The sequence below is a fragment of the Polypterus senegalus genome, chromosome 3, assembly GCF_016835505.1.
Source record: "Polypterus senegalus isolate Bchr_013 chromosome 3, ASM1683550v1, whole genome shotgun sequence".
Lineage (NCBI taxonomy): Eukaryota > Metazoa > Chordata > Cladistia > Polypteriformes > Polypteridae > Polypterus > Polypterus senegalus.
In genome coordinates, this window is record NC_053156.1 from 132367186 (window position 1) to 132391692 (window position 24507).

The window sequence follows — 24507 nt, forward strand, 5'->3', positions numbered from 1 at the left end:
TTAAAGGTTTTTACAGTAATAATAGTTAAAAGAGTTATAAAAAGAACGTGAGGTAGTAGAACTGAGAAAGTACACGTCCAGCTTAATAAATAAATGCTATGCTCAGAGGGCCAGGGAGGTGAGAAAATCAAAAACACCAGATGGTAGGATGCTGGAGAAAATAAAACTCTAGGGGTTACAAGGCCAAAGACCCTCCTTTATAGCATTCTACAGTACGTGAATGTGTCAACATTAACAGGATATTCTTGTGGAGTTCTCTTCATCTTCCCAGCTGCAACATGCTTTGGCTGTGTCGTCAGTGGCAAATAAAGAAAAAGAAAACACAAAGATAGTGATTAGTGACTAGTCTATAAAGCAACAAATTAAACTGCATTTTATGATAAGAGACAATCACCTCCTGGACCCACTCTGAGGGAAAATTAAAAGTTAAGTAAAAGTCAAATTAAACAGGTAAGTTTTTTGATGGTTCAAATATTCTGTTATGCCCTTAAATTTCTTACAGCTTCAGAGTTTTTGGTTCTGGTCTGTGCCTGTCAATGCTTTCATTTTCTCTCTGCATGTACTGCAGTTTCCTTCAATAACCCAGAGTGTTAGGTACACAAAGTAGGATGTGTACATGTGGATAACAACCCCATCATTTTGTAATGGTTCATCAAAGTGATGAACAGAAATATCCCAGCTATGCATGGAAGACAGCATTTTGCCTGTGCTGAAGACACTTCGGACTGTTAATTTTACTCCAAAAATGATGATAATGTAAAAGAACTAATAGCTGGCAAATTTTCTGGGTTGATAGTGCCAATCCAATGCTTTACTATTATTTCAATTAAATATTGTTGCAACATCAAACCATACTGTTTTCATAAAGAAGAAAATAAATTTAATATACAGTTTTTTGGCATGAGAAACTAGAGAGCAACAATAGATAGAATTCATATTAAATATCTTATGTTACTTTTGAGTTCAAGCAATTTTGATTAGGGTGCAAGAAAAAAACATTTTACAGTACAGGAACCCTGAACAAATTTTAAGGGAGAAGGATGTAGTAGATGGTTTTCATGTGGGCCAGGTTGAGAAGCCTATTATCACAGAAACTTGATTGTTTTTAACACATCCTCCTTCCCAAATGACAATTCCCCTCACTGCATAACTCCTTCATATCACCTGAAATGCAAGTTCAATATTCCAGCACGGTGCTGGTGGGCTGAATTCATAACTGAATTGATCGGTTGCAGGCTATTTATAAGGGAGTGTTGATTTATTAACTCTCCTGCTGAGGAGAATGAATGGGGTCTGGGTCTTTATCAAGATTTTTAAGTGGCCACTGCTTTAAAAATATGTGCATCTCTAAATGATTGTTGTTGTAATTATTATAAATCAATTGTTTAAAATAGAGTGACATGCTGTTTAATGATTACAGGCACTGGGTAGATCGTCCAGCCTGAACATTTTCTCTGTGTCTTTTAGGTTTTCTCCAGGTACCCCATACCTTTCTACAATTATGGGGCATGTAGATTAGACATACTAACGATGACTATTTACTGCCCATTATGAATGAATTATGGCCTTTGTGTGACTGTGCTTTACTATGTATGAGGGTTGATTCATGCTTTATGTCTGCTAATGGATGTTAGTTCCATGCAATTGTGAACTGGACAATTTCATATAATTGAACAGGTGGATAGAAGGACAATAACTGACAATAAGGCATGGTGCCATCATGTATTGCCTAGGTGCCAGTTAAGAACTCCTTCTCTATGGCATGTTTAAATGACGCAAATTACCATTTCAGACATAACATACCATTTCCAACCCACTTAATTAAATTCAGGGTTATGGTTTGAAGAGGCTACCAGTAATATTGGTATCAATATAGGATTCATATTATTGCATTGCTGCTCATATGAACACCCAAACAAGGCTAATGTGTTTCACCAGTGAACCTAATATACATATCTTTAGAGATAACCAGTCCCTGAAGGGAACAACCATGCAGTCACAGCTGAGGATGTGCAAAATCCACACAGACAACAACCGAGAATGCTGTCTATGTGAGGTTGAGCCACTCATCATTTCAAACAACCATACTGTGATGAAGCATGTTGCGGGTCTGTGGTGATGAGCAACATTTAATAAATAAACATGGATTGCTTGGACTCTGGATGAGTGTAGGTGTATGCACTAGTGTGGCAGAGCAGCCACAGGGTGTTGATGAGGGACCTGGAAAGCTTGCACCTTCGTGTAGATGTGTGTGGCAGTTTCTTTGTTAGCACCCACAACAGTACAAAAGAGAGCCTCAGTGGGTAGGCAGGAGAGACAAAAAGAAATGAAAAAACAGACAAGAATCAGGAGGTTAAAGGAAAGAAAGAGTACGAAAAAATATAAGGCTGCATCATGGAGGAACCAGTGCTGTGCAGTTAAGGCAAGGAGGAGAGCATGGGCGTCACTCCAGGGGTGAAGGTCACTGCTACTGAGCATTAGAGAGCAGGAGAGACCACCCGCTCCAAGTGACTGCCTGCTGAATGCCGTGAGATGGTAGCAGTAGAAGGGAGCAGGGCTTGCAAATGTCCTCTGTTGAATACCAAGGAATGGTGGCAGGGACTCAAGCCAAATTTTAGGAGGACTCTGTTTGTAGGGAGGTGTCTTCTGCTGTAGAGCAGACTTAAGGGTTGAGCTGTAAGAATGTTTTTATGCATGTGGCTCATGAAAGGTTGTTCCTGCTTGTGACTTTTAACCTCTATTTTAACTTGTTTGGATTTATGTATTTGACTTTTAATCTTCAATACTGTTTTTTATTAATGAATATTTATTTATGTGTTAATATAAGAAATTGCATTGCACTTTGGACACTACTTGATGTATTGACTGCTGTTAATAAAAGCACTACTGCACCTAAGCACCTACTCTTGTTCATTATGTGTTCTCATTTCCCGGCACATCTCAGACATGATTATCGATGGTCCCAGTTTCAAGATGGACATGGCAGCTGATGCCAACCCAGACCATCAAGCATGCCATGAAAGAAAAATAGTAGAAGACCTGTCTGTGTACCTTATAAGGACTGCATAGATCATAACTTCCTTACAACATACTATAAACTGCACCTCTTTTTTCCCACCCATTGATTTTATAATCTGGCTGTTAAAATCAGTGCCTTCCCATACTGTATGCTGACTGAATATGAAATAAAAGTAGAGCAGCAATTCTTTCTCTCTCTCTCTCTCTCTCTCTCAGGTAAAGAAAACTTTACACTTAGAAAGGGCCCACCTGGTAACTTTCTACCATCTTCTCCATGCCTGGTATGCCACTATAGATTTTATTTTGTTCCTAGCTCTTCACTTGTGAGAATCATTTTCGTAACCTTGTTCTTTAACATTTGCTTCCAAAAAGTCCCTCAGACTGATGTTTTACTCATTTATGTTGACTTCTTTTGTATGTCACTGTGGTAAAGTGAGGTCTGTAGCTGTTTGGTGTTTTAAATAAATAATCACTATAATCGCATATTCTCATGTGGTGGTGGGGGCATGGTAGTGTGGCAAGTGGTTCCTGTGTGACATATGACCCTAATTGATGCCAGGAGCTGCTTATTGCCTAGCTGTGCCATGTCCCCATTTTAAAAGGGAAGCATGAGTGTGAGAGGGGAATCGTGAATCGAGAAAGGAAAGCAAATAAAAACGGATGTTAAAGAGAGAAAAAGAGAAGGAAAGAGGCGTAAGGAGCTGGTGTAAGCGAGCTGAAGGGAGCAGGCTCGAGGAAGAGAAGGCAGGCAGCTGATAAGAAGAGCCACTTGAGGGGCACGAGAGGCTGACGCCCATGGGGCTGACGGAGTGATCGATCTGGCTGAGAAACTTGGGCAGCTAGAGCGATGAGCACTAAAAGGAGAAACTCACCTTGGAGACCGGGAAGGCAGCGGGAGTCGAGGATGCTTGCAGTGGAGAACTCCAACATGAGTGCCATGTTCGTTGGAGTCACAAGCCTAGGTCTGGAGAGTGAATCATGCTGTAGCCATGGGATGGCAGGGACCCGCACCTGCGGAAGGTCAGCTGTGTGTGTCAGTAGGCGATTCCTCTGCTTCAAGGCCCGTATGGGATAAGCAGAGGAGCCGCCAATGAGGAAGAAGTCACCAGGCTTTTTAGTAAAGACAGTTTCCTGCCAGCTGTTTTTAAAGGAATATATTTTTGCATTGTTTTTAGCCTCTACTTTACATCTTTTTGTTGCATTATTTGCACTTTTTGAACACTTTTTGGACTTGGTTTTTAATAAAAGTACTGATCACTTTCACACCATCCCCTTGCTTCATGTGGGTATTGTCATCATCTGCCATTCTCATCCGGTTACATTATCAACGGTTTTGCTTTCAAGAGGCTTCCATAATAGAAGAGGGAGCCAGGAGCCGAACTGCACCATCACAGTTACTTTGCATTAAAGCACTCAAATACAAATATATAACTCATGATGCCTTAAAAAGGAAAAGTATTATTAAAATCTTAGCTATGCTGCCTGCCACTTTTATCCATTCTATATTATATTAAATGGTTGAGGACCATTAATAGAAATACAACCGATACAGGGACAGTTTATATCTTCAGGTAAAACGGCTGCCAAACAGCTGCTTGTACTACAAATTGCATGAGCATACCTGTATATTTTCCTGCATATATATCAAGCATATTGATCTAGTCTATTTTATTTTTTGTCTTTTGCTTCTGTTGTACATCTTTCACTAGCCTGATGCATACAAGTAAAAATCTCTTAGAAATAAGAATCTGTGACATGGAAAGTAAGAATCTCATCGCAATATGTATACATGACACATTTTCTTGAACCTGAACTTGTTGAGATTAACATAAAGGATGACTTTTTTTAAGAAGACAACCACATAGACCAGTTTTTGTGTTTCTGATTTATTTTCATTCATTAAAAAGGCAATCTCTATATCTTTTTGTGTTTCTGATTTATTTTCATTCATTAAAAAGGCAATCTCTATATCTGTTAAGGGTTGTGTCTGCCAAACAATTACATGAGAACCGCGGAGGGCTAGAACTTTAATTTTGCTGTTAATCAAAAGTTTATTATGCGTTATGTGTTGGTGAAGCAAAAACGTGTGTTATAGCAACCTCCATTAAGTTATTGGGGTTTGTTTATCTATACATTTACATGGTCAAACAGTGTCAGTAGTGGGATTTGATCTCACAGCCTCAGGGTTTGAAGTCCAAAGCCTCAACCACTATGCCACACTGCTCTCTATTTGTGTCTTTCTTACAGAAAACTGCTGAAGAGGATGGCATGGCAGAAAGCAAAAGGACACCAGCAACATCTGATGAGCATGAAGCACATTGGTGAGGCCGCTCATAGGAAGAAGAAGAACAGTAGCGCCATCTGTTTTGCGTCAGGTAGGGGTTACAGATTGCACACACAATAAAGACAAATTTCTGCACAAACTGACTTGTGCGCCTGTCCTTACAATAAACAGATAATTATGATTGTAAAATATAGAGCTACATACCATGATAGCACAAACAAGAACTCAAATGGCGTTCTCCTGAGCAACAAGCCAAACACAAGAGGCACTTCAGTGATGAAGAATGAAGAATTGAATATAGAGCTATTGACCAGCTGGCTAATACTATGGCTCATTAACGTGCCCCACATACACCACAATGCCAAACTGAAGAATGACAATGAAAGAGAAATGTATGCTGACAAAGAAGGAAGTCAATAAATATTTACAGCTTCTGCTTATATGTAAACATTCTTTTTAAATCTTTACCTCAACGTTTGGTTGGGGAGCACTACTTTTTAAAGTATTATTGGCAATGTGCTCACTGTGGAATGATATTTGTTTTATATTTAAAACAAAAGACGGTGTGGCCAAAATGCAAATGTTCAGCTTGCTCTGTATGAGCCACCTTTATTTCAGGACTGGAGGTCTGCATGTTTCCTAGTTGTATGTATAATATTGAATGCATGCAATACAGTGAAATGGACAGATTGTTCTTGATTAAAATTTACATTCCCTATTAAATTTTATCATAAAATGATCCAGATTTGCTTGCATCATTTTCCTTTCAGTTTAAATTAATGTAGACATGTCATGATTGAAGTATTTTTAGCTTTATCGACAAATTACTCCAGTTGATGATGTCCTCATTTTGAACTTGCTACAGTCACAATTACTTGGGAAATAGCAAGTTGGGCAGATTTCAGATTTTGAATGTTCTGGATTCAGTTTATAATTGAAAAATGTATAAAATTATTAAGGATGCTTCTGATATTTATTTTTATATGTTTTTATTTTATTTTATTTTTTGCTGTTTCACAGTACTCTGCAGTACTTTTGCTACATATAACTAAACCCATGGGACTTGTAAGAAATGCAATTCACTACACTGCAATATATAAAGGTATTAAATATAATTAAATTGAAGAATTAAAAACATGGATATCCCCAATAGAAATAGAAAGCCTGGCTTGACCTAGCTATTTGTGCACAATTAATTGTCAATAGACCTTGTGCTGCTATTACTTTATAGTATGTAAAAGGCCTTCATGCTTATTTTAATAAAGTACAATACTTTACTCAAGACTGCATGGCTACACCGGGTATAGTTTGCAGGTTTTCTTGTGTCTGTAATCATTTACTTCTGCTTTTTCCATTTCTTCTCTTTAGACATAGAATTTATTTATGTTCCAATTTCAGTTTCACTTATTATTTTTATTGTTCCCTTTCTGTTCTTATATTAGACAACACTTAACATACAGTAAATAGTGAAAGAGCTCGTCATCACGTTTTTATTTTAATGGATTAAATGCCTTCAAAGGTCTTCTGTGGACCTCTGGTTGAATTGCACTTCCGTACCTTTTTGATCTTGTTTGGTCTTCATCCCTTGTTCTGTCATTAAATACTGATCTGGAAAGATTACATGTTTCTCCCCGTTCCCATACTAGATTTTCTCCCGTTGCTTTAGTTATTTTGTCTAGATGATGAAATCTCTCATCTTTAGGACTTTTTCATCTTCCTTCTTTGCTGGATCTCTTTATCCTCTGTTCTTCTGGTTGCAAATTGATCATTTTCCAGAATCTATCTTGCCATAGTAATACTTGTTATTAAATAATCAAGGTTGAACTTTGACACTCTTGTAATTGCATCATATCTGTTCTAAATGTGCACCATTATTGTATTTATTTTATTATTATTATTATTATTTTTTATTATTATTCTTTTTTCTATGGTGTTGCTCCTATGTCTAGTGCCTGTGACCTTAAACTGGATTAGCAAGTTTGAGACTGTTTAGTTATGTTATACAATCTTTATTTTGTCGCATTTTATTAAGGTTTAGTCCATTGCTTTCTTCCTCCTAATTCTTCACTTCTCAACAGTTCATCCTCAAGTTATTCACATGGGTCATTGTATTTTTTCTACTGTGAAGGTTGGGAGCATGCACTGATAGCTTGTTGCCACATCCACCACACAAGTAACCACCTGGATTGGGACCCGAGTGCTACAGGTGACACCTCAGTCACAGTGTGAGGAACAGTGTGAGGTTTTTTACGGTGGCCAGTCCAACTGTGAAAATGTTAATTAAGAAAGGCTTTGTTTTATTATGAAGCAAATGTAAAAGAGAACAGACAAAGATCATTGTAAAAGGGTTGGGGTCTTCTCAGAGCACACCATTTAATAGCATTGATTCTAATAAACAATGAGAAAAGAAAAGCAAAACAAATGTAAATAGTGCTAATCTCCTTACTTCGGCAAAGTCTTCAAAATAAGTGGCTTCTGTGGACAAGTGTGACTCCTACAGATGCTTGTTCAAAATGAATGCCGATCTCTGTTTGGATTTATTCCTTTATTTGGTGTTGTCCACAAGAAGGAGGACTTCCAAAGCCTGCCAGAAGTGACATCACTCAGGAGTCCTCCTCAATGGGTTGGAAAAAAGAAGACAGGCTAGTGACTGTATCTCATCTAAATCCATCACATTTTACTTCTGGTGCAGAGCCTCCAGCACCCTCTTGTAATATGTGAGTGTGTGACACTGTTTTATTCTTTCCCTAATTTCTATGAATTACCTTTGATCCTCATTTCTACCTATTTTCTTACCACAAAGAACCTCTTCTAATTTTACTTATTGTCCTATTGTTTTCCCCTTTCCTTTCTGTGCTTGTCCTACCAAACATATTAAGCCGATGTCACATTACATGCTTTCTAGTTGTGGGTTATATCAGATTTGCTGACTGCGGTGGCTGATCTTGTTGTCAGACCATGTCAATTTAAACAACTGAATAGCACTGCCTATGCCACATTTACCAACTGAGTTCCAACCTTCTTGTGCATTTATGTTTGCCGCTATGTTGTCAGCCAATAGCATGCTGCCTGAAAGATCCAGCTCTGTACTAAGTGTTAATAGTGCTGGTGATTTCAGATGCAATCTCTGCCACTTTTTTCTTTATTCCATTCTGTCATGATATATAAAACACAAGGTATTAGACAGATGAGATTTTCTTCTGTTTGTGAGATCCAAAACACTGTCCTTCTTTATTCCTCATTGCTGCATTTTATGCATTGTATTTCCAGATAAGTATTCATTGGTTGTCAGCTCCCATGCACACAGAGCCTGCTTCAACAACTTAAGGCAAAGTCAGATCTGTTAGATTTTATTGGAGGATGTTGCAGACTAGTTTGAGTGAATCATTGGGTATATCACATTAAATGAGTGACTGCACAGGAGCATACCGCTCAATGCATCCAGCTTGCTAAGATTATGTAAATGAATGCTATAATTAAAAATCGGTGGAAAAGTCACGTAGGTTGACATAGACTTTAGCAGTGTTGTTATTTGTAGTCTTTTCCTTTGTCATCACTTACCCATACCCATTACTCCTTTTTTGACCTCTTTCTCCCAGGAGCTAGCTTTTTTGCTTTTTCATATTTAGCCATATTTCAAGTTCTTTGCTTATTTGAATCTCACTCTTGAGTGTATTTGTAGATATTCCTCCAAGTACTGCAGTTTCCACATCCCCAAAATTGTGTGCATTATGCTAATTGGCATTAACCATGCAAGAATGATTGTGAATGGGTGCATGTGAATAGGCCTTGTGATGGAGTAGTCCTAAAGCTGCCAGGATAAAATCTGGACCCCCACGACCCTGAATGGAATTTAACAGATTTAAACATGATACTACTTTTTAGATATTCTTATTTTATTGAAGGTTTCGCATGGCAATGCATTTAGATTAAAGTGAATGGAAATAATTGTCTTCCAAATTTTAGGTCTACTAAATAGTAAAGTTTCACATAAGGCTTCATCAAACCACTTTTACCAAGTCTTGTGCTGCCTCATAACTATTTAAAGCAGTAAGTAAGGAGAGGTCCTACAGTTTGATGAATAGGAACTCCTCAGGTGCTGATTCACTGATAGGACAGAGACAAGGAGAATGCAAATGCAACTAGTATCAGAATGATGACTAAAACCAAGGGAAAAGAGAGATCTATGCCAAAGTTTTGATGTTTAAAAGGGAAGTCAGGGTTATTTGTCCTCAGTGTGGTTTACAGTATACTGTAGTTATCTGCGTTTTTTTTCTTTGTGCTGATGCTTTTGTTTTCAAATCTTTTCTTTTCCAAGAGTTGCCATGGTATCCAACTATTAGCATATGAAAGCTTGTTGCTTAGGACAGAATATTCACAAAGCTGGAAAATGAGGAAGTGTTATGCGGGGGGGATGGGAGGCAGGAGCTGAGATTTAGTGACAATGTCAGCACTGGGACTTTACATATCTGCATATCAATATAACTCACAGAGGCAGGCAAAATGAGAAAGAGGAAGGGAGAGGTAAGTGTTTGGTTTTAAAGCCAGACAGTCATAGTGTATACAACTAGTTTCAAAAAGAAAGAAAGACAGAAAGAAAGAAAACTACAAATTGAGTAACTGCTAAGTATCATCCAGTTTCCCATTTGTTATCATTTTGCTTTTTTTTTTTTTTTTGCTAAAGACGTCTCAACACTTATTTCCCCTTTCATTACTGTTTTAACTAAAAGGGGAAATTAAAGAGAATGCTTATGCTAAGTGTGCAGGCAAAATAAATAAAATTAACAATAGTGGTTTGTTGCACAATTTATAATTCAGTTCAGGGTCATGGGGCCCAGAGCTTGTCTCAGCAGCATTTGGGAGCAAGCCAGGAACCAACCCTGGACAGAAAGGCAGTCCATTACAAGACCAACTGACACACACCCAGGCTCACACTCAATCAATTTATGCACTTATTTTTTTCTTATATATTGTTACTTGAGCATCAGGAGTGCCTCATGGGCGTGGATCCAACAAAAAGTATGGGAAGGTTTTTTGTATGACACCACTGCTGACACCATTTTTGTTTCTCTAGAGTGGAGGCGAACTCTCTGGAAGGTTACTGACATCACTTACAACCTTTCTGCTTTCCCAACTAGACAAGAAGGATCAGTTCACTTGCCAGGTTGCAAGAGCCGATGAGAAGTCACATGTGACGTATGTCTTGCATTTTCAGCATTTTTGTTCTTACTGTAACAATACAAAGGATGTTCTTTGGAGCCCCAAATACTTCTTTTTTGTCTCTTTTCACTCTTTTACAAAATATATAATTTTAATTTAATTTTCAAAAAATAGAACACACAACAGCATGCTACTCAATCAAATGAGTAATAATAAAACAACAGATACAACCATTTACTACAGAGGGCCAATTTAGAATCACCTGTAAGTCTGTAAGGGAAAGTGGAAGGAAAACCCAAACAGAGACACTCTACATCACCAGGCAGGGATTTGAACCTAGGAAGTTATGAAGCAGCAGCACTTATCATTGTTCCACCTTGCCAGTATGTACATTTCAATATGGATAATGCATGGGAATGAAAGTAATATGAAACATTATCTCATAGTTCTTTTCAAATTGTTAAATATAAAAGAAGTTCTTATATTTTCCTTCACCGATACAATCACATTTGTAACAGTTCGATATCTCAGATATATAAATAAAACTCCGGAGTACTATTGACACCATGGTAAATTTTAGCTAACAGATTTCCCCCGGGAAAATAAATGTGTACATAAAATCAATAAACATGAAACATTTTTTAAATTTAAAAATTAGTGGTTTTATCTGTTAAGTATGTTGAGATTTTCTACAAGATTTACCTTTTTTTTTAAAACACTGTTTGATATTGATATATTGATATAGTTATAGTTCCCCATGGTGAATGCTGTCGTAATTTGCCTTCTGTATTTCTAATATTCAAGTCAGGGTTGATCTTTGCAAGTAGACTGGTGATGATTACTGGACCCTTATCTTCTGTCGGCTATAGCACTATAGTGATCCGTGATGTGTATATGTGTTTAATCTTAGTATTGTCCAGGTCGTTTGTTAAATTTTGGCAGTGTAATGTAATCTTGTGAATTGTGATGGTGTTGCTGTTATTAGTAAAATACTGTAATGTCCCAGCCAGGTTCAAGGCCCTTGGGAGTGACTGTTGGGTCCAATTGAGGGAGGGCAGAGTACAGCGTGGAGGACTGATTGACACGGAAAGGGGATAGCGGTACCTGGAACAGAGAGGACAGGAGCAGGGTTGGGTCTAGGGGTAGAGAGATTAGAGAAGAAAGTCGCCGTTTTTTTTTTTTTTTTCTTTTTCTTTAATGGTGTCTCTCAAGGACAGAACAATGAGAGATCTATATGAAATTGTACATAGTTCTTGTTCAAAGATGTTCATTTTTGCAGTTTACAACCCTGTGTTTTTTTTACTGTTCCAGTAAAGTGTTCTGTGATCCTTACTTTGTCCTTCTGTTTATTTCTTCTTTTCGAACCTGACGAGGAAGTCACTACAATACCATGACATTTTTAAAGCTGTTTAACCCAATTCAGAATCAGACAGTCCAGTTTACATGCCAGCTGTAATTGGTTAAAGGCAGGACAGGACTTCCACTGCTGTTAATGGTGCACTGCAGAGTAAAGTTGTATGCTTGTGTGGTAAAATTAATGATGTGCAGTACTATTGAACATGCAACAGATGCCTTTATCCTTACATAGTGAGGATATGTTTCATGATTTTTTTGTTGCAAATGGAGCACTAACAGGTTAAGATGGAGGCTGGGGCCAAAGTGGTTTAAAGTTCAAAACTCTAGCTAATATAGTACACTGCCACATAGCTAAAGAAGTGTAAAAATGTAGCTTTTTTCTTTTTTTTATAGAATTATAATTTGCTACTTTAAATGTAATCATTGCTAAATGGTCGTGCTGACATTTATAGCTCTGCTTTGCATGAGTGTAGACATTCAGTCTGTACTGAAAGAGAATGTGGTCCGTTTGTACAAATGATTATGATATTTATAGTCAAATCATTTTAATCACATTATAACAAAGAGTACACAATGGGATTTGGTTGCAGCCCTAATAATCAGAATTTCCCTAGGGGAAGGGAATAATGAAAACGCTTGTGAAGAATTAAACATGAAAATTGCGGATAACTAAACTGGTGAAAAAAGAAATTTGTGAGTGCCTGTCCTAAATCTTTAAATGCCAAAGGAAAGAGAAGACAACGATGTAGCATTTGTGGATGGGGGCTTAAATTACAATATTGGTTCACATCAACGGCAAATTGAATTGTGTCGCTGTTTTTTATTCTTTTTTGTTATTTGGCAATGCCACATAGTGGTCATGTGCTGCCATCTTCTAATTTCTTACAAGTAAAATGGCTCCTATGACAGCTGCCAGGGAGAGGAGTCTGGCAGGGCACCCTTGCTCTGTAGGTCAGAGGGATGTGCGTATCCAGCACACCCGGCCTCACACAGTACATCATTCGAGTACGGAAGAGCAGTTACCATGGAGATGTGGGTCAGAGCAGTGAAGTGAGTGCACCATGTGGAGTTGAGCCTGGCAGAGAAGTGAAAGCAGCACAGACTAGAGCCGACAGTAATCTACAACCGAATCTAGGTCACTAGGATTCTCCAGAGCAGCAGCTGCCTGGCTGTGTCGGGAGAGGGGTGGGGGTGCTTATGCAGTGGAATGTCTGATGTGATGGTAAAACACTTTTGACTGAGTTTCAAGTCCATAATCAGTTTTTTGGATACAGTGTTACTGACTTCACCTTACTATTTCTGCAGAAATCAATTGCAGGCATGTTATTTTTTTTCCTTTGTCTTCTTTGCTGGGATGGCATAAAATGGCTTAGGATGGCTTCAAATATGGTCCCTGTGGGATTAGAATTCGAGCCGAGGCACTGGTTGTAATGCCTGCAAAGGCTTATAACTGACATGTTTTCCACCAAGTAAACAGATGTCCTGCTGCTGGCTCACATCTTCTGCACCTTTGTTTAATGATGTACAAGGAGACTAGGCACAATAGCAAAAAAAAAAAAAAAATCTCTTTAGGTTTGAAAATGCCATCATTTAAAGGCAGTGGCATAAAAAACCACTGCTTCAAGTGAGAATGAGAATCTTTACTGCACTGAATTGTTAACACATGGTTAAGCAACTGGATTTCCACGAAAATGCAGAGCGATTTTTGACAGAGAAGAAAATCGGATCCGCGGCATGATTAACAGGCTGAACTCTACCCCACAGACATGAAAATCTACTTAGCTGAGCTATGGAAATGGGTGGGAGGAGAAGGGGCTGGGGGAGGGGGCAGCCTTTAAAACATTTGCTTCCCTCCTTTGTGTTTCGCGTGGTGGGGGATGAAAAAGCAAAACAATGGTAAATCTGAAAACCTTTCTTCTCGGATGCCATTTTTTAAGGAATTGAGATGCGAAGCGTCTGCCTTTGTTGTGCTCGATTAAAAGATTAGGATCACTTTGCACCTGGCCCCTATAGGATTTCCTGCAATAAGAACCCTTAAAAATTGTCGCCATAGATGGACATAGGCTTACTGTGTCCCAGGAACTGACCAGTGATGTGAAACTGTGAGAAACAACATAACTGTATTTTGACATGTTTCATCAAGTTTTAAATCAGGAAACATCAATCGACAAAGACAATCAATACATTCAAAAATTAGATTAAAATATTTAACATATGTATTTTTGACTTTTGCCCATGGAATTATTGTGGAAAGTACAAAAGTTTAACCTCCCTATTGCCTTAAGCCTTGTATTGAATGAACTTACTAGACATGCTTGGTTTCTGTCAATACCAGTCCATTGCTCTACAGATTGTCTACTATAGTGGCTCTTTAATAATACTTGTTGACCCTCCTAATGCTGACTCGCCTGTGACTTTCATGTGCACTTACTGTCAATAGTCACCTAAGGACATTTTGTTAGTCTTTGGCAACCGAACGTTCACTCCATGTAGGTGTGTTTATGAATAAACCCTTTGATGGACTGGCATGCCCTCCAAGGTTGTTCTCTGTCATATGCCAAATGCAGCCAGGCCCCTGTACTGGATTAAGTGGGGTTGAAAATGCATGGATTGATGAATGCCACACATCCATCTAGGTACTTTGGAACAGTTAATCTACCTAAAGCTATGCCTGTTTAGGCCTGATCAGTACTTGGACAGGAGAGGTGTTGTTGAGGCCAGTAGAGGGTGCTTTGCCTGTGGTGTATGTGTGGATCCCAATGTCCCAGTGCAGTGAAAGGGACATTGTGTTGTAAAAATTGGTACTGTCCTTCGGAAGAGATGTAAAACTGAAGTTCTGACTACTTGTGCTCATAAAAGATCCCTGGGCATCCTTCAGATGAATTTCCCCTTGGGATTAATAAAGTATCTATCTATCTATCTATCTATCTATCTATCTATCTATCTATCTATCTATCTATCTATCTATCTATCTATCTATCTATCTATCTAGAAACTGTAAGGCATGCCCTGATGTCCTGACTAAATTGCTCAACATGATCTTGTTTTTTCTGGCCACCTAATGATCCCCTGTTTCTAACTGTCTAATCTTTTTCTCTCCTCTTCACCACCTACTAGCTAAAGTGTGGTGATCATATAGGTGCAAAAATGTCTGCTCTCGCATCATCCATGTGAATGCTTGGTGGTAATTGAAGTGGCCCCCCACTACCTACAGTATGTTGAATGCTTTGCGAATCTATCTATCTATCTATCTATCTATCTATCTATCTATCTATCTATCTATCTATCTATCTATCTATCTATCTATCTATCTATCTATCTATCTATCTATCTATCCCTCCTGGAGTTGCAGTGCTATGAACTGATGATTTATGATCCATCCTTGTCAAACCACTTAATCCAATTTAGGGTACATGGAGGATGGAGTCCTTCTTGACAGCTTTGAAAGTAAGGCCTGGATGGAGAACCAACCTAATGTGGAGCATGTTTGCATGCACTCACATCTAGTCAATTTAGAATGGCGATAATGTCTAACACATGGATTTTTGAGCTGATGAAGAAAAAGCAGAGCACCAAAAATGACTTACAGTGACACAAAGAGAAATTGCAAACTCCACATAGACAGTGATCAGGCCAGGATTTGAACTAGTATCCTAGAGTCTTGAGGCTGTAGTGGTAACTGCTGTGCTTATTCTTTTTTTTTTATTATTATTAATGTAATGATAACATAGTGATGATGGTGATATTGCAAGGATGTGCTTCAGTGCTGCTCATCTTATGCTTCAATGAGATGATGATTGGCAAAATAAATGAATGCATATAGTTAGCTTGCTGCTTTAATTTTCTTTATTACGTACTTTAATAAAGCACCATATGATGTGACATGCAGTAAATCTAGTTTTTCATAGATAGACTGATTGTTTAAATCATTCTTTCTTTAAGAGCTCTGTGTCACCTTCAAGTAGCACCTGGACTCTTGCCCAGTGCTGCTGTGCACATTTTGGATGCTTGTGACTCTGGCATGGATAAGTTGATGAAGGGGAGGATGGATAATTTAAGCCCACTTGCCTACCACTAGTACAAATTTAGAATTTCCCTGGCTGTATTGTCTTCTGTCTCCAACATGCATATGTTTATCATGTACTGTATGTGTGAGTCTAGGATGTTGATTTTAAACATAGATTCTGGTGTGTTCCAGAGTGTCCTGTCATGTCCCTTCTAGGATCATTTCCTGCCTTATATCTGCTGAAGCCTGATCTTGGTGTTGGGCACCCAATGACTGTTAAATGGAAAAATAAGGCACACAAATGAATGGATGGACACTGGGCACGCAGGATTAATGCTGTATGTATAAGTCACTATATAAATACATAAAGATCATTGTAACACTTCAAGTAAACCGACTTCTTTAAGTTGGTCATTTAGAAAATGGCTGCTGTCCCAAAATAACCTAAACTTATAGCACTGATTTTTTTTTTCCTGTCTGAAAAATATTGCATCTTGAAAATTTCTCAACTTCAACCGCCACCCTAAAAAAGTTAGGGAAATGTTTTACAAAATATGGCAACAACAATAAAAATTGAATTGCTTTATGAAAGGGTAAAAAAATGACTTATTTTGCGATCATATGTTGGAACCATCCATCCTTCTCCAGACCACCTTAACTCTTTACTCAGCATTCATACGATATTTGGAAATGTTGGCAATGAACTTAACTCCAGTATTAATGGAAGATAACGTCATGCATACTTGGGGTAATTGTTTCTGCTGTATACTGAAACTTGAAAGACTCAGGCATTGTACAACTTTAGAAGTGATGAAGTCACCCATTGCTTTCACCAGTCTTGCTTTGTGAAACTTCATCAATGTGCACAGTGTATTATTGTACACTGTGAGTCATCTACTGCAGTACCATCTTGCTTTCTTCAGAACCTTCTCTCAACCTGAAAATTAATCTGATGCAAAAAAGAAAGGTCCTTATGTTTTTCAACTTACCTTAACATGGCTCTTATCAGGTTGTCCTGGGATCACTGTGATGCCATTTATTTTTTAACTCAAATGTTTTAAGCATCATTATTGTCTTGAAAGAAAATGAATGATCTGAAGCGTGAGGTGGACAGATTGAAAAGAATCGGAGTGCTCAAGTGATAGGGCTTCGGTAAACCAAAAAAGTGTCAACCCAGGTAGCCAGGATAAATAATGTTGTTCAATTGTCCCCTCCATCCTGCTACTCCCAACAAGGTGAATAAGCATACAATATAACTGAAATAGCTTTTTTTCTCCTTGTTAAGGTCTGATGCACAACATGTTCTTTACAGCAAAGCCAATGCTAAAATTTAATGCTAACTCATTGTGCCTCATCTTAACCTCTGAAATGGAAAGAGGGCTAGCATTGCAATGAGAAAAATCTGGGGACAATAACAAGAACCCAATTACTTTGAAATATAGTAAACTAAATTATAGGCAGTAAAACACCATTAAACAAAATGTCATTTCTAATGATCAAAATACCATGAGTTGGTAGATAGAACCTCCTGCCCAGAAATGCTTGAATGGCTGTGGTTGGCCATGTTTGACATATTCCAGTCTCTGATTGCAAACCTTAATGAAATTCTCTCTGAAATTTTATTTTTGCAATGACTAAGGAAAAAAGCTAGTCTTTCATTTCTATTTGTCTCTTTTAAAGTTTAAAATGCCAAGTATAGATCCTATTACATGTGGTTTTCAGGGAATACTTTCTATATCCAATAAATATCCACTGTACAAAAGATTTTTATTCCCTGGAGTGAGCAACTCAAATACATTTTGGAATTTATTGACATTTCTTCTGTGAACTTGACTCTCTTTCAGCGCAAGTACGGTTATTAAAAATTACATGTGTGCTGTGATTTAACAGTGCGGAAACCTCACTAATTTCTAAGGCGCATTTCAAAAAGTGGACAGGGCTAGTTGTGTAAAAGGAAATTGCAGAGATTTCAGAGATTATCAATCAGCTAGTTTAACTTTATTATCTGTAAAACTATAGAAGCAATCCTGGAACACAAAATATTCTAAGTGGTGTTGATTTATTTTTCAGGATAGATTACATAGATTTAAGAAGAGAATTTTTAGTGATTAAATGGTAACTGTCCACGAGTACTGTCATGTCTCTGTAGGTTTTTCTTCAGGTACTCCGAGTTTTCTTTTATCCTGTAAAAAAGGCGCTATATAGCGCCTGACCCGGCACAGACCACGCAGAGGCATGTGTATAAAACACACAGGCTTTATTCTTTTTTTCCTTCAGCCTAGGGGCATGTCTTCCCCGTGTCCCACAGGCCCAACACAGTTCCAAAGCACAATTCTTCACAACCCTCTCTGCCACCACCACTCCTCCCAGGCAACCTCGTCCTCTTCCTCCCGATTCTGACCCCGAATGGAGGGAGGTTGCCTGCTTTATAGCCCACCCGGAAATGTTCCAGGTGCCTGACCAGCTGGCCTTAATTGCACCTTCGGGTGGGGCTGGCAAGTCGTCCGATGTGGCGGCTGGCTCTCCGCAGCACCCCCTAGCAGCCACCCCATCTCCCAACCGGGCTGTGGTGGACTCCATGTCCCATGAAGCCACGGGGGAGACTGAGGAAGGACCCACGGCCAGGGAGACTGCCCCCAGGCGCCCTGGGAAGGTATTGCACGGTCCATGGTGGCTCCCCCAGGACGTATGCAGCAGAGGCGTCCCGGCCAGGCATGGGACCTGGCTGTCCGTCACAATCCCAAAGACAGTAGCTTAGGGTTAGATCAGTTTTGCTTGGAAGGCGATTGATTTGGCTGATATTCTCCCCCTCCTTCTCTCCCTATCTTTAAATCTTGTACAATGTGTAAGTCCGTTTTAATAATTGTTTGTAATTTCTACATAATCGTCTTCTTCTTTATTTGTTATTGAAATCAATCTGCTCTTAGGGTTAGGGTTTGGCTGCTTTAAACTCCACTGGTATAGGTACGGGTATGTCCAGTTACTGGTGACAATGACTGGTAAACTGTCCAAAGATGGTTCCTACTTTGCACCTAGGAATGGCGGCACAGCCCCGGCTTGCTTCATCCTTGTAATAAAAATGACTGGGTTCAGAAAATAGTTGGATGGACAGATATAGGGAAGGTAATCAGCACAGTGGTGCACTGCTCAGGGCTGTTGCCTCATAATTTCAGTAACCAGAGTTTAGTTTCTGGTCACTTCACAGCTCAAAAATAATTTGCACCTACTTCCTGTGTCCACGTAGAAGGATATGCCACTTGTCTCTGTATGAGTTAGAGTGGGTGACTGAATAAGGACACCCTGAGATGATGGGCATCTTGTTTTAAATTACTCCTCACCAGTGATCTTGTTTGCCAGTTATTTACCTGAAAATTCGCTATGCAGCTAGCTAAGTCTTTTTTCTCTGCACCCCATGATGCTTTGCCTGGCCAGCATAACATCACAGAGCTGTAGCAACCAATGTTAAATGGGGATGTCAATATCTGATCTGCTCTAACTGTTACCTTGCATCACATATGCACAGAAGATACAAGCATGCATACTGTAAGCGTAATCCACCTCACAAATTATGGTGAAACTGATCTTTATGCATATATGAATAATTAACAGTGTATACACTCATCAGTCACCTTCATTACTCCAGATGAACTTTCAACCCGCATGCATTAAAAAAGAAACATGCAGTATTGTTATTTGAGGGGTACATTACCAGACAATAATGAAAATATTATGAAAATACTCCATTGCTCTGCATGGATTCATTATTCGTTGCGACTTCGCTGCTGGATTATACATGTAATAACTCCTCACTTAATAGTGCAGTTTTGGTAGTCACAGGGACAGCCTCTTTGTATGTAATACTTATTCTCTTTCATCACAGACTCAATGTCTGTTAGGTAGTTGCAGTGTTAGGAACTTGGGAGACGCAGAGAGAGAAACATGGCTCAGAGTATTGTGGACTTATGGTGATATGTTGTTGCATTTTGAGCCACAATAATCAATTCAGCATAGTTGGGAGATGCTTCCCTGGCCCTCAAGGAGACTTAAAAGACAAGTGCACCATTATAGTCCACTCAAAACTAGTTCATTTTTTTTTTCTTTCCCATTGACTTTTCCCGAGTTTGCATAAAATCATGAACATTTCTATGTCTTCGCTGAAATGTAGCAAAGCAAACTCAGCAGACTTCACTCATCACTAATCCTCGCATATGCTAATAATGCTGGAATAGGATTTTACTTCTTGTAACCCTTTAAATGAAGAAAATGGCCATATGGGTGTTTACAAGGAGTGGCTCAGTGATGTAATAGTTATCACTGCTGCATCATACTTCCTGAACACCACCTTCAGTTTTTATGTGAAGCTTGTATATTCTGCCAATGTCAAATCAATTTTATTTATAGATCACATTTAAAACAACAGCAGTTGACCAAAGTTCTGTACAGTTTCCATAAATACAATAATAAATATGTTGATAAATGACCAAAATATAAAAAATAGATTAAAAAACATTACTCTCTTGCAAGTTTAAAAAGCTAAGGCAAAAAAATCAGACTGGATTTAAAAGTGACCAAAGTTGGTGCTGACCTAATATATAAGGGTAGACTAGTCCACAGCTTACAGGCAGCTACTGAAAAAGCATGGAGCTTAAATTGAGATTGTGGCATGACCAGTAACCTCTACTTAGAGGATCTTAGTGATTGTGTTAGAGACAAAGGGTGCAAGATTAGTAAAATAAGAGGGGGCTAAACCATTCAGAGACATTAAAACAAACAATAACATTTGTGTTGGACAGCTGGGGCTCTTGCCCAGCCGGGGCGCCTGGAGGATGGAAGGACCAGGAGAGAGACAATACCCCCCTGGGAGATACAGCAGCCCCCCTGGTTTGCATCAGGGCCACAGGATTGGAGCTTGGAAGCTCATCTCTTTTGGGGCCCATGGCCACTGCCAGGGGGAGCCTGGATGATTCCGGAGCCCTGGACTGCAGCATTTCTGCAACACCAGGAAGTGCTGCCGGAAGATCTTGAGGGAGCACCTGGAGCACATCCGGGTGCAACATAAAAGGGGCCGCCTCACTCCATTTCTGGAGCTGGAGTAAGGAGGTGGAGGACAGAGCTTGCAAAGGGAGGAGTAGAGGCGGAAGAAGACAGAAGAGAAAAAGAGAGAAAAGAAAAGAGCAGAAGGGACTGAGATATTTATTTTAATTTGTGTACTGTGTGCCAAAAAAGAAATAAAAAACGTGTGTGCTTTGGGACTTCTGTGGTCTGTCTGTCTGTGTCAGGGTGCATCTTTCCACACATTTTAAACTCAATCCTGTAGTGAACAGGAAGCCAGGGAAGAGAAACTAAAATTGGTGTGAGGTGATTATGTTTTCATGTATCTGTTAGAAGCCTGGCCGCAGTGTTCTGGACCAGTTAAATACGAAGAGGGATGACTTGTTAACTCTAGTGTATAATGAATAGCAAAAGTTAAGCTGAGAAGAGACAAAAGCATGAAATAGTTTTTGAAAAATCATCTGTAGAAAGAAAAGGCTTGACATAGATGTTCCCACCCCCTCCTTAAGTACATGCATATTAAGTTACCTGTCAAGTGTTAATTGGTCTGACATGAATGGGTTTCAGGTGCATGCAATTCTGTGCTCCAGTGTCCCATCTGGGCTTGCTTCTTGCTGAGTACCCATTGCGGCTGGTTTAGTTATTATCCCCTTGGTTTAGAAACTGGATTGAAAAAAACAAACATGTTACTCTGCACTAAAATTATTCTTTTATTAAGAATCTAAAAATATGTTAACTTAAATCTTACATCATTTGACTAAGAAAGTACCTGGGATTTTAAAAACTGGACATGAAAGTACTGAGCAATTTAACTTGTGATTCCTCTTACGCACTTTGTACGCAGTTTGTAGAAATAATATAACTTTGCACACATTCATTCCGTTTCATGATGTAACAGACATGACAGAAAACCGCCTTAGCCACTTTCATTCACATGCTGTGAAACTAATTTTGTGGCTTAGATGGGAAAGCAGTGAAGGCACAAGAAGACAAACCAGAGAATATCTTTAAATTCAAAGCATAAATACCAGGATTATGTTAAGACTTTGTTAACTACTGTATGTTAAGATTATATATCAAAGAGAAAATATTCAAGCAAAGAGCTTCTATGGTGTATACATAAGACAGATAAGATATAAATGGGATAGAAGTTTGTGCTGATTAAGTTGTGAACAATTTAAGATTTCTTTACATTTAAGTGCTAAGACAATAGTCATAACTCACCAGAAGGATTTAATTAAGCATAAAGACTAACCGTTATAATAATGACAATCATAAAGTATTTTGAATAACATTTTAGAGCAAATCAAGGAATTCTACAGACAATATGAAGAAGCCATATAGTAACAAAATATAACTGAAAGGTTTAGAGAAGGGAAACCACATTAAAAAACTGCATCACTTATTAAAAATCTGTAAATCCATTTTCTTAAATTATAAAATTTAGTCAAGGGTGGTAAAGCTGATGAGAACAATTAATTCTTGAAGGGCAGCCATCCATCTCAGGCACATTCGTGCACATATCGAAAACTTGTTAATTAGCAGATTTTACCTTTTTTCAGTTTTATCGCTTCTGTGAATTTAGTTAGTTTAGTTAATTTTTTTAGTAGATAATTTGTTTATTTATTTATGGATTGATTGGATGTATTATCTGTCCTGTAAATCTGTATTCTTGTTGTGTATGTTTCTGCTGCTGTATGCATTTGAATTTCCCCATTGGATTTATAACGTTTATCTGGTCTAATCTATTCACAATATTATGTCACTAAAGGCTATGTCACATCAATTTTCAATCTTATTCTTTATTTACAGTACCTTAGCGAATTAGAGGCAGCCAGCAATGTGCTCCCATGATTCTAGTCATCTAATGTGACATAGCCAGTGGCTGAGACCAATTATTGTGCGACACCCTCCAACAAAATCTTTTTTCTTTAATTGTAGGTGTGGACTCTGTTTGCATGGGAGCTGACAACAAATATGCTCGTTTGAAAGTACAATGCATATAATTAAACAATGAGGATTAAGGACCTTCTTTTTTCCCAGAAGCATTGAAAAGCCACCTAAGGATGATTTCTGGTTCCGCCAACAAGGCTCAAAGAAGACTCTGCCCTTCCAGCACCAACGATCAGTCTTTGACCCACAAAAGAGGAGGACAGAGCTCTAACTCCGTAGCCAACAATCGCTATTAAAGAAGAGGCTGTTAAGAGCCATGTTTGTTTTTGTTTTTGCGGCTGTGCAAATGTATGTTTTTGTTACAGTTAAACAGGGCAACCAGGTGGGTGCTCCAACAGTTTGCCTACCTAAGACAGTCTGCTTTCCCAGCCATGCTACACAGTTAATTACTCCTCATAAACTAACTGTAAAGAAACAGCTGAACATTCTATTTAATGTGACATTTAAACAGATTGAAACAGAGTTTGTGTCACACACCCAGAGTTTGCCCCAGGTGGTGTTTCCTCTGGGTAGTCCAACATTTCTCCCAGTAATGAAGGCCAGTGATCATGTAGACAGAGAGAGAATGACATCCTCTCAGTTGCAGTTAGAAGTCCAATGTCCATTTCAATGAGAAAAGTTCATTTCAGCTCAACTGTGTATAACAGTGCTGTCTGATTCCAAGGTCCTGAGGTTGTGACCCTCATCTCCATGTGAGGACATGAAAGGGCAAGGGGAGGTGAAGGTATAGCGAGGAGCAACAAGACTGAAAAGAAAGTTAGCCATTTCATTTCTAATACGATTCCCTCTCTGTTGTACTCAAAGGCAGACTTGCTAACTTGGGAAAATGAAGTTCCCTTTAGCTCAATTGGCTTAAATTGTGCTTTTTGACTCAGAGGCTGCAAGTCTGTGGCTCCTGTTTCCCTGTAACAATTCAAAGCAGTGGAGCTCTGTTTGATTTCTCATATCTCTAAAGGTTATGTTCTCTGGAGACTCTAAAGTAGTTTGAGTGTCTGTGTGATTGTGGTCTGCAGTGAACTGGACGTCTGTCCAGTGCTGCCTTGTGCCTCAGGATAGTCTACAATCTTCCATAACCCTAAACTGAATGAAGTGGGTTTGAGAATATATATCAAATATGAAAGCCACAATATAATACTTGTGACTGTCTCCTTTTGTTTTACTCTTCTATTTCTTCTTTCATTGCAGACTGGTGACAATATTGCATCTCTCACTACGTGTTTATAATCCCCATGGTGCATATGGGCTCTATATTAGAGTCACTTTGTGAATTGGATGACAGCCATGCAGCCATTAACAGCCCTCCAACTGTCTGTGATCCCCACTTCAAATGCTTATTAATGCTATTAAGAGGGCAGTGTAAAATAGGAGTTATTTTTCATGAAGGTTTGTAAAATTCTGCCTACTGTGTGGAATTACAGAGTAAACAGCACCACGCATGCTGTTTACTCAGTAATCTGCTTCTTGTCAGTGATTTTTTTTTTGAGAATGAGATTTCATTTAAAAGCTTTGTTGTTGTTAAATGGCAAACAAAAAAGTCAGCCATTTATTATATGTAAAACATTTTGGTATCAATTTTTGTATTTTGTGTACAAAATAAACAACGAATTAGTTTCATTAAATGTATCTCGTATGTTAACATACACAGGCAACCACTTATTTTCAGAGCATAACAATGTGT

At 38.6% G+C, this 24507-nt stretch overlaps 1 long non-coding RNA gene across 1 annotated transcript; it reads left to right on the forward strand.

Annotated features, from left to right (window-relative positions):
• Window positions 1–263: 263 nt before the first annotated feature.
• Window positions 264–24287, forward strand: LOC120526817. Its single transcript, XR_005633173.1, has 3 exons — window positions 264–450; window positions 5266–5393; window positions 22818–24287. It is a non-coding gene; the product is annotated as an uncharacterized LOC120526817 (long non-coding RNA).
• The last annotated feature ends 220 nt before the right edge of the window (window positions 24288–24507 follow it).